The sequence below is a fragment of the Artemia sp. Qi Xiang Cuo genome, chromosome 1 (genome assembly GCF_049724085.1).
Source record: "Artemia sp. Qi Xiang Cuo chromosome 1, ASM4972408v1, whole genome shotgun sequence".
In the NCBI taxonomy this organism is placed as follows: domain Eukaryota; kingdom Metazoa; phylum Arthropoda; class Branchiopoda; order Anostraca; family Artemiidae; genus Artemia; species Artemia sp. Qi Xiang Cuo.
Genome location: NC_142794.1, coordinates 6,243,003 through 6,254,942, shown reverse-complemented (window position 1 = coordinate 6,254,942; position 11,940 = coordinate 6,243,003).

Sequence of the window (11,940 nt, the reverse complement as noted above, 5' to 3'; positions counted from 1 at the left end):
ACTAGGAAATTTCTGTTTCAATACAAAATTAGACAGGGTTTTTACGGTAGAAGCTCAAACTAAGCTAACATCTCTTATTAGATTTGTGTTTTTATGCAAAAATGTTTCTATTGAAGAGATATTGTCTTCCACGGGGACTTTATCTGTTTTAAAACAAAATTTCGGACCCTTTTCTAGCACTGATTGTTCTTGTATCGTTAAAGTTCTTGATGAAAAATTAACCACACCTGGTCCAAGAATTGACGAAGGTATTACCGCATTATTTGTTGATAATTTTGAAAACGTTTTTAGCAATCTTTCTGTGGAAAGGCGAAAGCCATGATTGAAGTGATTTTTTCCTGTTTGTTGAATAAAACAAAAGTCGCTTACACTAACCATTTTTTTATATAGGATTTTCCAGGGAAGGTTTATCTCTCACTATTAAAGCTCTTTTTCGACTTTCATCCTTAATAATGGAATTTAAAGTCTTGAAATGTAAGCTTCGTTCAAAATTTTCTTCCTTGAAAGTGCCCAAATGTAAATTGAATTTTAGTGAAGGTCGCACAATTCTCATCTTCTTACATCGTAGAGGAAAATCCTGTTGGTTGATAACATTTGCAAGTTTTTTTGAGTGTTTATATATTTTTACACAATTTCGGTCAAATCATCCCCATAAATATGATGTACATAATTTTGAAGACCACACTGCCTTTCCATGACGATAAATAAATGTTCAAATAGGGATAAAATGCTTTTAGTAAACAGTGATAATGATAACAGTGATAGACATTTACAAAAATACCAGATATTTTGGTCACATATACAGTGACCGTCATCAGTAGTAAAACTAAAATAAAACAGTTTAAAGCAAAAGTTTATATACTAAATCAAATAACACTACATATTGTTTAAATCTCTAATTCTTTTCAAAACAAAGGCGGAAGCTATTCTCTTTGACCTTCTTGGATTCGGTTCATTAGCGTTCATTGATATTACATTTGGACAAAGGTCAACTACATTGGGTGAATTGAACTTTACTCTATCAGAATTTAATAAATTATCAAAGATAGAGTTCAGCCCATATTCACCTGTATCCCGATTCAAAGCAATATGCTTGAATATTGAGACTGTAAAGCTGTTAAGCGTGTACACTGTAAAGCTTGACACTAATAAAGCTGTTAAGAAATTTGGATTTGATTAGTGGCAAAAAAGATTTGGAAGTTTCTGTAATTATGTATTTAATAAGGTTGTGCAATAAGTTCTCTTATTTTTTTCAATTTAGAGGGGAGTATTTCGAACAAATAAATGGTTTACCTATGGGGGCCCCTTTATCCCCTTTATTAGCTAATATTTTGTGGAGAATATTGAAACAATTGCGTTAGATTCATATTTTTTAAAACATATTTTCTGGGGCCGGTATATTGATGACATTATTTCAGTATGGGATTATGGGGAGGAGGAATTAAACGGATTTTTGGAACATCTTAATTGTTTGGGAGGGGATTTAAAGTTTACTGTTGAATTGGAAGAGAATGGGAAACTTCCTTTTCTTGATGTTCTTCTTTTGAAAAATCAAAATAGTCTGGATTTTAAAATTTACAGAAAACAGAAAAATAACAATAGATTTTTTTCTTATAGTTCCGGCCACGCTCGCCAAGTAAAAATTGGTTTGAATTTTTCTTTAACCGATCGGATCTTTAGTATTTGCTCTCCAAAATTTGTTGAGGAGGAGTTGTCTTTTCTAAGGAAAATACTAATAAGCAACATGTATCCAGAATGGTTAATTAACCAGACTTTTTCAAAAAGAAGAAAAAGGTTTCTAGAGATTTCCAAGGAAGTCTTGGAGACAACTCGGGAGAAGGATATTTTTTGTTCCTTACCATGTGTACCCGGGCTAAGTGAAAAACTTAAAAGAATTTTACAAAGCAATGGTCTAAGGGTAGCTTAAAGAGTAATAATACTTTGGGTAGTTTTCTAAATTCTGGGAAGGATCTAACTTCATTGGGGCAGCAAAGTGGGGTTTATCAGATCCCATGTACTTGCGGAAGCTCATATGTTGGACGTACTAACCAGAGTTTGGAAATGAGATTATTACAAAACAAAGATTCTATTTCTTTGGCTATAAAGCAAGATTCTAAGTCTGAAGATTTGACTTCAGCCCTTTCAGAACATATATGGTATTTTCCAGACCATTTTATTTTGTTCGAGAATGTCTCTTTGATTTCTAGGGATCGGGGTTTAAAGCAAAATTTTCTTAAAATTCTTGAAATAAAGAAAATCTTATTCAAGAATATTGCTTTGAATCGGGATACAGGTGAATTTGGGCTGAACTCTATCTATGATAATTTATTAAAATCTGACAGAGTAAAGTTCAATTCACCCAATGTAGTTGACCTCTGTCCAAATGTTATATCATTGAACGCTAATGAACCGAATCCAAGAAGGTCAAGGAGAATAGCTTCCGCCTTTGCTTTGAAAAGAATTAGAGATTTAAACAATATGTAGTGTTATTTGATTTAGTATATAAACTTTTGTTTTAAATTATTTTATTTTAGTTTTACTACTGATGACGGTCACTGTATATGTGACAGAAATATCTGGTGTTTTTGTGAATTTCTTTCACTGTTATTATCATCACTGTCTGTTAAAAGGATTTTTTCCCTATTTGATCTTTTATTTATCGTCATGGAAAGGCAGTGTGGTCTCTGAAATTATCTACGTTATATTATAAAATTGATTCATCTTGTGAGCTATAACCTTAATATCAGCAGAGCCGAAAAAGTAAAAATTTAAAAGAAAAATGAAGATTATTGACTCATAAATTACTGACAAAAATCGGGTCACATAGATTATACCTAACCGGAAGGCTCTGATTTCTTTAAGTGTATATTTACGGGACATGTTTCTCTAATAGGTTTTATGAAAATTTTTGTTATGCTCCTCTTTTATTACTTTTTTTGAAAATTTTAATTCAAGAATGAATAAACTCACTACAACACAACAAAAAAATTATATTACTTCCCACCGGAGAACATAGCTTGTAATTATTAGGCATACAAACATAAGGATTAAATTCATCAATATTATAAAAATTAAATGAGTAAACAAAAAAAAACACCACAAACTAAAAAATGAGAAAATAATTACATGTAACTGTATATTTTTGTCAAACTCCATACACAACCAATATACAATCAAAATAAAACAAAATATCCTATTCAACTTTTGTGGATGATAAGCGTTGAAATCTGGCAAGCCATTAATTGCTATAAAACTATGTAAAGTTAAACAATTTTTAGGCCGCTATTGATATGCTAACAATAATAAACAACAAATTTTAAGACTTGCTAGGCAAAATTTTTGATAAATTCTATGTATTATACGTCAATGTATAACAAAAATATTTTCTGCTTTTCCTCTTCTGTTTTAATATTTGGTTATCCACGGACTTAATATTTTCTTTTGATACATGGAAGTCTTCTTGAAATACCAAGATCATATAAATAAAAATATTTTCTTGCCCCTTGGACCAATCTTAGGTCCACTGATAGGGGAAAACTGCGATTTTCTAAGATTTTTTTTCGTTTTTTTTAAATTATGAAGTTTCTTGGGCATCGCCAGATTTTCATGAGGCTTGCCACGTTGAATCAGTAAAATGCATATTCACCAAACTAATTTGTTAAATTTGACAATGCTTTTCGCCCATAAAGTTAAGCCTTTTTAAGCTCTTTGCATGCCAAATGAATTTAGCTTAATAACTGTTGATTTTTTAACCAACCTTTTTTTAATGTGGTGCCCGATATTACTAAAAACTATATAACTGCACATGGATATTACCGATATTACCCAAAATATTACCCGATGTTACCATGGTGCCCGAAATTACTCATAACTGCATAACTGGCCGTGTATATTACCAATAATACCCGATGTTACCATGGTGCCCGATTTTACCAAAAACTATATAACTGCACATGGATATTTCCGATATTACCCAAAATATTACCCGATGTTACCATGGTGCCCGAAATTACTCATAACTGCATAACTGGCCGTGTATATTACCAATAATACCCGATGTTACCATGGTGCCCGATTTTACCAAAAACTATATAACTGCACATGGATATTTCCGATATTACCCAAAATATTACCCGATGTTACCATGGTGCCCGAAATTACTCATAACTGCATAACTGGCCGTGTATATTACCAATAATACCCGATGTTACCATGGTGCTCGATATTACCCAAGAGTGTATAATTGCACAAGGATTTTTTTTTATTAAAAACTGAATCTCCAATTTTTTTTAAGTGTTTAAGATATAAACGATTTTGAAAGATTCCAGTTTAGCAAATCATTTTCCAATATTTTTTATCATAGGTAGTGCAAAAGCATTGTCCAATAATTCAGTGAATTGGACACAGTGTAGTTTTGGGTGATTGGGATAGAGGAGGAGCGTGTGCCGCCTTGTTGGCCTCGGGGCGCTTGGTACTTTGGTGAGTTGTTAGTAGTAGTAGTAGTAGTGTTTTGCGATAATTGATTAAACGATATATCGATACATTTACATTCTATATTTGATAAACAATATATCGATTTCGATAATTCTGATAATTTTTTTTGATCAGATTGGCTTTAGGCTTTGGCAAAATTTAATTACAAAATTTGTAATTAAAGAGTATTTTGCAAAATTCCTTCCAAATTTTGAAGAAGATACAAAAAAATAAATTACATGAGCAAATATTAAAAAAACCAATGATTTTGAATTACTCGGGCTTAGGGTAAAGAAAAATAAGCTACTGGCTATTTTTGGCTATTCAAATCACCAACATATCAATATTTTTCCCTGAGAATTGGTTCAGCCTTTCAGTGATTAAATTAAAAATATTTTTTTCAACTGAAATTAAGGAGAATAGAATGCATCTAATGAATTTGCAGAGACGTATAGGAATTACCATACTATTTGCAGAGACGTATAGGTATTATCATACTATTTGCTTGAAGCTATAGGAAAAAATTTCTATGGAAGCTATACACTTTTTCAAAGAGAGTAAGTACCCCCTCACACCTATGTTTTACTTCTATAGCGCTATGTTCCTTCCTATGATATTCTAAGAGTTTATGTTGCTTCCAATGCTATTCTATGGGACCTCTACACGTGATTAAACACGTTTTGAAACTACATGCTATTTGCTTGCCTTATGTTCCCTTAAAGGTTTGACGACTACATTCACGAATACATTCACGCCTACAAGAATATGCAGTTGGACGTGCACATTGCAAAAAAAAAGCGAGCAGTATGAGCGGGGATTCCCCTTACAAAAAGCGATATATTTTTTTGGATAATTGCCTTAACTCGAGAGTAGTTTGATTAAGAATGTAACATGTCTAGAATTGATGCCAATATGCTGTTGAATCATTTACCAAAAATAACTATTTACAAAAAATGGGGTTTAGCACTTGCGAATTAAACTCTATGAACGATATTAATTATGTTTGAATAATAGAATAATGTTTGAATGTTTGAATAATAGAAGCGTGAATGATTCTAATTAGTGATTGGATCGTATTAAGGTAGAGAAAAAAAGGGATAAGGGATTCGCAAATTGGACTATACAAACGATCTTATTTGAATAATAGGGAAAAAACACAGCTAGATAGTATTTGCGAATCGGATTGTATGAAGGTGGAGAAAAAAAAGGGTTAGACTGGATTAGCAGTTAAGGTAGCCCCGAAGGGCTTGTTAATTCATACCTTATTCATTATAAATTTGGAACAATATCAATCTATGAAACTGGTTAATGATGATAGAATGACATTGTGAGTTGACCTAGCACCACCTCTTCGATGTGTTCTGTATAATACACAAGTGGTGTTTGACCAGTGTTGTCAGTTTAAAATAGAGTCTAACGTTATGGTATACTAAAAGTTGATACTAAGAGAGATGTAGATGACAAGAAAAGAATAATTGATAGCCTTACTTCTTCGATGTGTTCTGTATAATACAAAAGTGGCGTTTGAACAGTGTTGTCAGTTTAAAATAGAGTCTAACGTTATAGTATACTAAAAAGTTGATACTAAGAAAGATGTACATAGCAAGAAAAGAATTTTAATAATAGAATTCAGAACAAACCAGAGAAATCCTTGCAAATCAAGTAGTAAGGTGTATGTGAGTACGAACCATCAAGGATCATAAGCACCAACAACCCAAACCAGCAGAGACATCAACCCTCCAAAGGTCCCCTATCCCCAAACTCGAAGGGTGCCCCCACCCTCCAACTTTTTGCCCCCCCCCCCTACCCCATTTTTTTATTTTTTTTTAACATGATATATTTTTTCAAATTTTTTTTTACATGTCTTCGAATGAGATTAAACATACTTAAATTCAGTAGTGTTTTTGTCGCGGTATACCATGTCAGAGTGACATTCTCTTGATTTTTCAAAGTTAGTTTTGGGTTTCTTTCATTGAAATGCAAGAGTTGGAATATTTCAGTAGTGTTTTGTTGTGCTTTACCTTGTCACAGTTACATTCTCTTGATTTTTCAAAGTTCATTTTAAATTTCTTTCATTGAAATCAAAGAGTTGGATTATTTCAAAAGTTTTTTGTCGTGGTTTACCATGTCACAGTTACATTCTCTTAATTTTTCAAAGTTAATTTTGAATTTCTTTCGTTGAAATGCAAGAGTTGGAATATTTCAATAGTGTCTTATTGTGCTTTACCCTGTCACAGTTACATTCTCTTGATTTTTCTAAGTTCATTTTGGATTTCTTTCGTTGAAATGCAAGATTTAGAATATTTCAGTAGTGTTTTGTTGTGCTTTACCTTGTCACAGTTACATTCTCTTAATTTTTCAAAGTCCATTTTCAATTTCTTTCGTGAAATGCGAGAGTTGGAATATTTCAGTAGTGTTTTGTCGTGGTTTACCTTGTCACAGTTACATTCTCTTGATTTTTCAAAGTTCATTTTGAATTTCTTTCGTGAAATGCAAGAGTTGGAATATTTCAGTAGTGTTTTGTCTTGGTTTACCTTGTCACAGTGACATTTCTTGATTTTTCAAAGTTCATCTTGAACTTCTTTCGTTGAAATGCAAGAGTTGGATTATTTCAGTAGTGTTTTGTCGTGGTTTACCTTGTCGCAGTTACATTCTCTTAATTTTTCAAAGTTCATTTTGAATTTATTTCGTTGAAATGCAAGAGTCGGAATGTTTCAGTAGTGTCTTGTTGTGCTTTACCTTGTCACAGTTACATTCTCTTGATTTTTCAAAGTCATTTTGATTTCTTTCGTTGAACTGCAAGAGTTGGAATATTTTAATATTGTTTTTTGTGCTTTACCTTGTCACAGTTACATTCTCTTGATTTTTCAAAGTTTATTTTGAATTTCTTTCGTGAAATGCAAGAGTTGGAAAATTTTTGTAGTGTTTTGTCGTGGTTTACCATGTCACAGTTACATTCTCTTGATTTTTCAAAGTTCATTTTGAATTTCTTTCGTGAAATGCAAGAGTTGGAAAATTTTAGTAGTGTTTTATCGTGGTTTATCTTGTCAAAGTTAAATTCTCTTGATTTTTCAAAGTTCATTTTGGATTTCTTTCCTTGAAATGCAAGAGTTGGAGTATTTCAGTAGTGTTTTGTTGTGCTTTACCTTGTCACAGTTACACTCTCTTGATTTTTCAAAGCTTATTTTGGATTTTTACATTCTCTTGATTTTTCAAAGTTCATTTTGAATTTCTTTCATTGAAATGTAAGATTTGGATTATTTCAGTAGTGTTTTGTCGTGGTTTACCTTGCCACAGTTACATTCTCTTAATTTTTCGAAGTTCATTTTGAATTAATTTCGTTGAAATGCAATAGTTAGAATATTTCAGTAGTGTCTTGTTGTGATTTACCTTGTCACAGTTACATTCTCTTGATTTTTTTCAAAGTTCATTTTGGATTCCTTTCGTTGAAATGCAAGATTTGGAATACTTCAGTAGTATTTTTCCGTGGTTTACCATGTCACAGTTACATTCTCTTGATTTTTCAAAGTTTATTTTTAATTTCTTTCGTGAAATGCAAGAGTTGGAATAGTTCAGTAGTGTTTTATCGTGGTTTACCTTGTCACAGTTACATTCTCTTGATTTTTCAAAGTTCATTTTGGATTTCTTTCCTTAAAATGCAAGAGTTGGAATATTTCAGTAGTGTTTTGTTGTGCTTTACCTTGTCGCAGTTACATTCTGTTGATTTTCAAAGTTCATTTTGAATTTCTTTCGTGAAATGCAAGAGTTGGAATATTTCAGTAGTGTTTTGTCGTGGTTTACCATGTCATAGTTACATTCTCTTGATTTTTCAAAGTTTATTTTGAATTTCTTTTTTGAAATGCAAGAGTTGGAATATTTCAGTGGTGTTTTGTCGTGTTTTACCTTGCCACAGCTACATCTCTTGATCTTTCAAAGTTCATATTGGATTTCTTTCATTGAAATGCATGAGTTGGAGTGTTTCAGTTCTGTTTTGTCATGGTTTTATCTTGTCACAGTTATATTCTCTTGATTTTTCAAAGTTCATTTTGGATTTTTTCCTTGAAATGCAAGAGTTGGAATATTTCAGTAGTGTTTTGTTATGGTTTACCTTGTCACAGTATTATTCTCTTGATTTTTCAAAGTTCATTTTGGATTTTTTTCATTGAAATGCAAGAGTTGGAATATTTTAGTAGTGTTTTGTCATAGTTTACCTTGTCACAGTTACATTCTCTTGATTTTTTAAAGTTCATTTTGAATTTCTTTCATTGAAATGCAAGAGTTGGAATATTTCCAAAACACTACTGAAATATTCAAACTCTTGCATTTCAACAAAATAAGTCCAACATGAACTTTGAAAAATCAAGAGAATGTAACAGTGACTAGGTAAACTATAACAAAACACTACTGAAATATTCCAACTCTTGCATTTCAATGAAAGAAACCCAAAATGAACTTTGAAAAATCAAGAGAATGTAACTCTGGCAAGGTAAACCATGACAAAACACTACTGAGATATTCCAACTCTTGCATTTAAAGGAAAGAAATCCAAATAGAACTTTGAAAAATCAAGAGAATGTAACTGTGACAAGGTAAACCATGAAAAAACAGTGCTAAAATATTCCAACTCATGCATTTCAATGAAAGAAATCCAAAATGAACTTTGAAAAATCAAGGGAATGTAGCTCTGACAAGGTAAACCACGACAAAACACCACTGAAATATCCAAAATCTTGCATTTCACGAAAGAAATTCAAAATGTACTTTAAAAAATCAAGAGAATGTAACTGTGGCATGGTAAACCACGACAAAACACTACTGAAATATTCCAACTCTTCCATTTCACGAAAGAAATTCAAAATGAACTTTGAAAAATCAAGAGAATGTAACTGCGACAAGGTAAAGCACAACAAAACACATTTCAACGAAAGAAATCCACGATGAACTTTGAAAAATCAAGAGAGTGTAACTGTGACACGGTAAACCACGACAAAACACTACTGAAATATTCCAACTCTTGCATTTCAACGAAAGAAATTCAAGGTGAACTTTGAAAAATCAAGAAAATGTCACTGTGACAAGGTAAACCACGACAAAACACTACTGAAATATTCCAACTCTTGCAGTTCACGAAAAAAATTTTAAAATGAACTTTTAAAAATCAAGAGAATGTAACTGTGACAAGGTAAACCGCGACAAAACACTATTGAAATATTCCACCACTTGCATTTCAACGAAAGAAATCCAAAAATAAACTTTGAAAAATCAAGAGAATATAGCTGTGACAAGGTAAACGACGACAAGACACTACTGAAATATTCCAACACTTGCATTTTAGCGCGTTTCAAGGAAAAAAAATCCAAAATGAACTTTAAAAAATCAAGAGAATGTAACTGTGACAAGGTAAACCATGACAAAATACTAAAGAAATATTCCAACTCATGCATTTCAATGAAAGAAATCCAAAATGAACTTTAAAAAATCAAGAGAATGTAACTGTGACAAGGTAAAGCACAACAAAACACATTTCAACGAAAGAAATCCACAATGAACTTTGAAAAATCAAGAGAGTGTAACTGTGACACGGTAAACCACGACAAAACACTACTGAAATATTCCATTTCAACGAAAGAAATTCAAGATGAACTTTTGAAAAATCAAGAGAATGTCACTGTGACAAGGTAAACCATGACAAAACAATACTGAAATATTCCAACTCTTGCATTTATTTCACGAGAGAAATTCAAAATGAACTTTGAAAAGTCAAGGAATGTAACTGTGACAAGGTAAACCACGACAAAACACTACTGAAATATTCCAACTCTTGCATTTCAACGAAAGAAATCCAAAATGAACTTCGAAAAATCAAGAGAATGTAACTGTGACAAGGTAAACCACGACAAGACGCTACTGAAATATTCTAACACTTGCATTTCAATGCATTTCAAGGAAAGAAATCCAAACTGAAGTTTGAAAAATCAAGAGAATGTAAATGTGACAAGGTAAACCACGACAATACACTACTGATATATTTCAACTCTTGCGTTTCACGAAAGAAATTCAAAATTAACTTTGAAAAATCAAGAGAATGTAAAAATCAAAAATGAACCTTGAAAAACAAGAGAACGTAACTGTGACAAGGGAAACCATGACAAAACACTACTGAAATATTCCAACTCTTTAATTTCAAGGAAAGAAATCCAAAATGAACTTTGAAAAATCAAGAGAATGTAACTGTGACAAGGTAAAACCATAACAAAACACTACTGAAATATTCCAACTCTTGCATTTCAACGAAAGGAATCCAAGATGAACTTTGAAAAATCAAGAGAATGTCACTGTGACAAGGTAAACTACGACAAAACACTACTGAAATATTCCAACTCTTGTATTTCACTAAAGAAATTCAAATTGAACTTTGAAAAATCAAGAGAATGTAACTGTGACAAGGTAAACCACGACAAAACACTACTGAAATATTCCAACTCTTGCATTTCACGAAAACAATTCAAAATGAACTTTGAAAAATCAAGAGAATGTAACTGTGAAATGGTAAACCACGACAAAACACTACTGAAATATTCCAACTCTTGCATTTCACGAAAGAAATTCAAAATGGACTTTGAAAAATCAAGAGATTGTAACTGTGACAAGGTAAAGCACAACAAAACACTACTGAAATGTTCCAACTCTTGCATTTAAACGAAAGAAATCCAAAATTAACTTTCAAAAATCAAGAGATTGTAACTGTGACAGGGTAAAGCACAACAAAACAAAACTGAAATATTCCAACTCTTGCATTTCAACGAAAGAAATTCAAAATGAACTTTGAGAATTTAAGAGAATATAACTGTGACATGGTAAACCACGACAAAACACCACTGAAATAATCCAACTCTTGCATTTCAATGAAAGAAATTCAAAATGAACTTTGAAAAATCAAGAGAATGTAATTGTGACAAGGTAAACCATGACAAAACAGTACTGAAATATTCCAACTCATGCATTTCAATGAAAGAAATCCAAAATGAACCTTGAAAAATCAAGAGAATGTAGCTCTGACAAGGTAAACCACGACAAAACACCACTGAAATATTCCAACTCTTGCATTTCACGAAAGAAATTCAAAATGAACTTTGAAAAATCAAGAGAATGTAACTGTGACAGAGTAAACCACGACAAACCACTACTGAAATATTCCAACTCTTCCATTTCACGAAAGAAATTCAAAATGAACTTTGAAAAATCAAGAGAATGTAACTGTGACAAGGTAAAGCACAACAAAACACTACTGAAATATTCCAACTCTTGCATTTCAACGAAAGAAATCCAAAATAAACTGTGAAATTTAAATGCAAGAATTGGAATATTTCAGTACTGTCTTTTCATGGTTTACCTTGTCACAGCTACATTCTCTAGATTTTTCAAAGTTCATTTTGGATTTCTTTCATTGAAATGCATGAGTTGGAA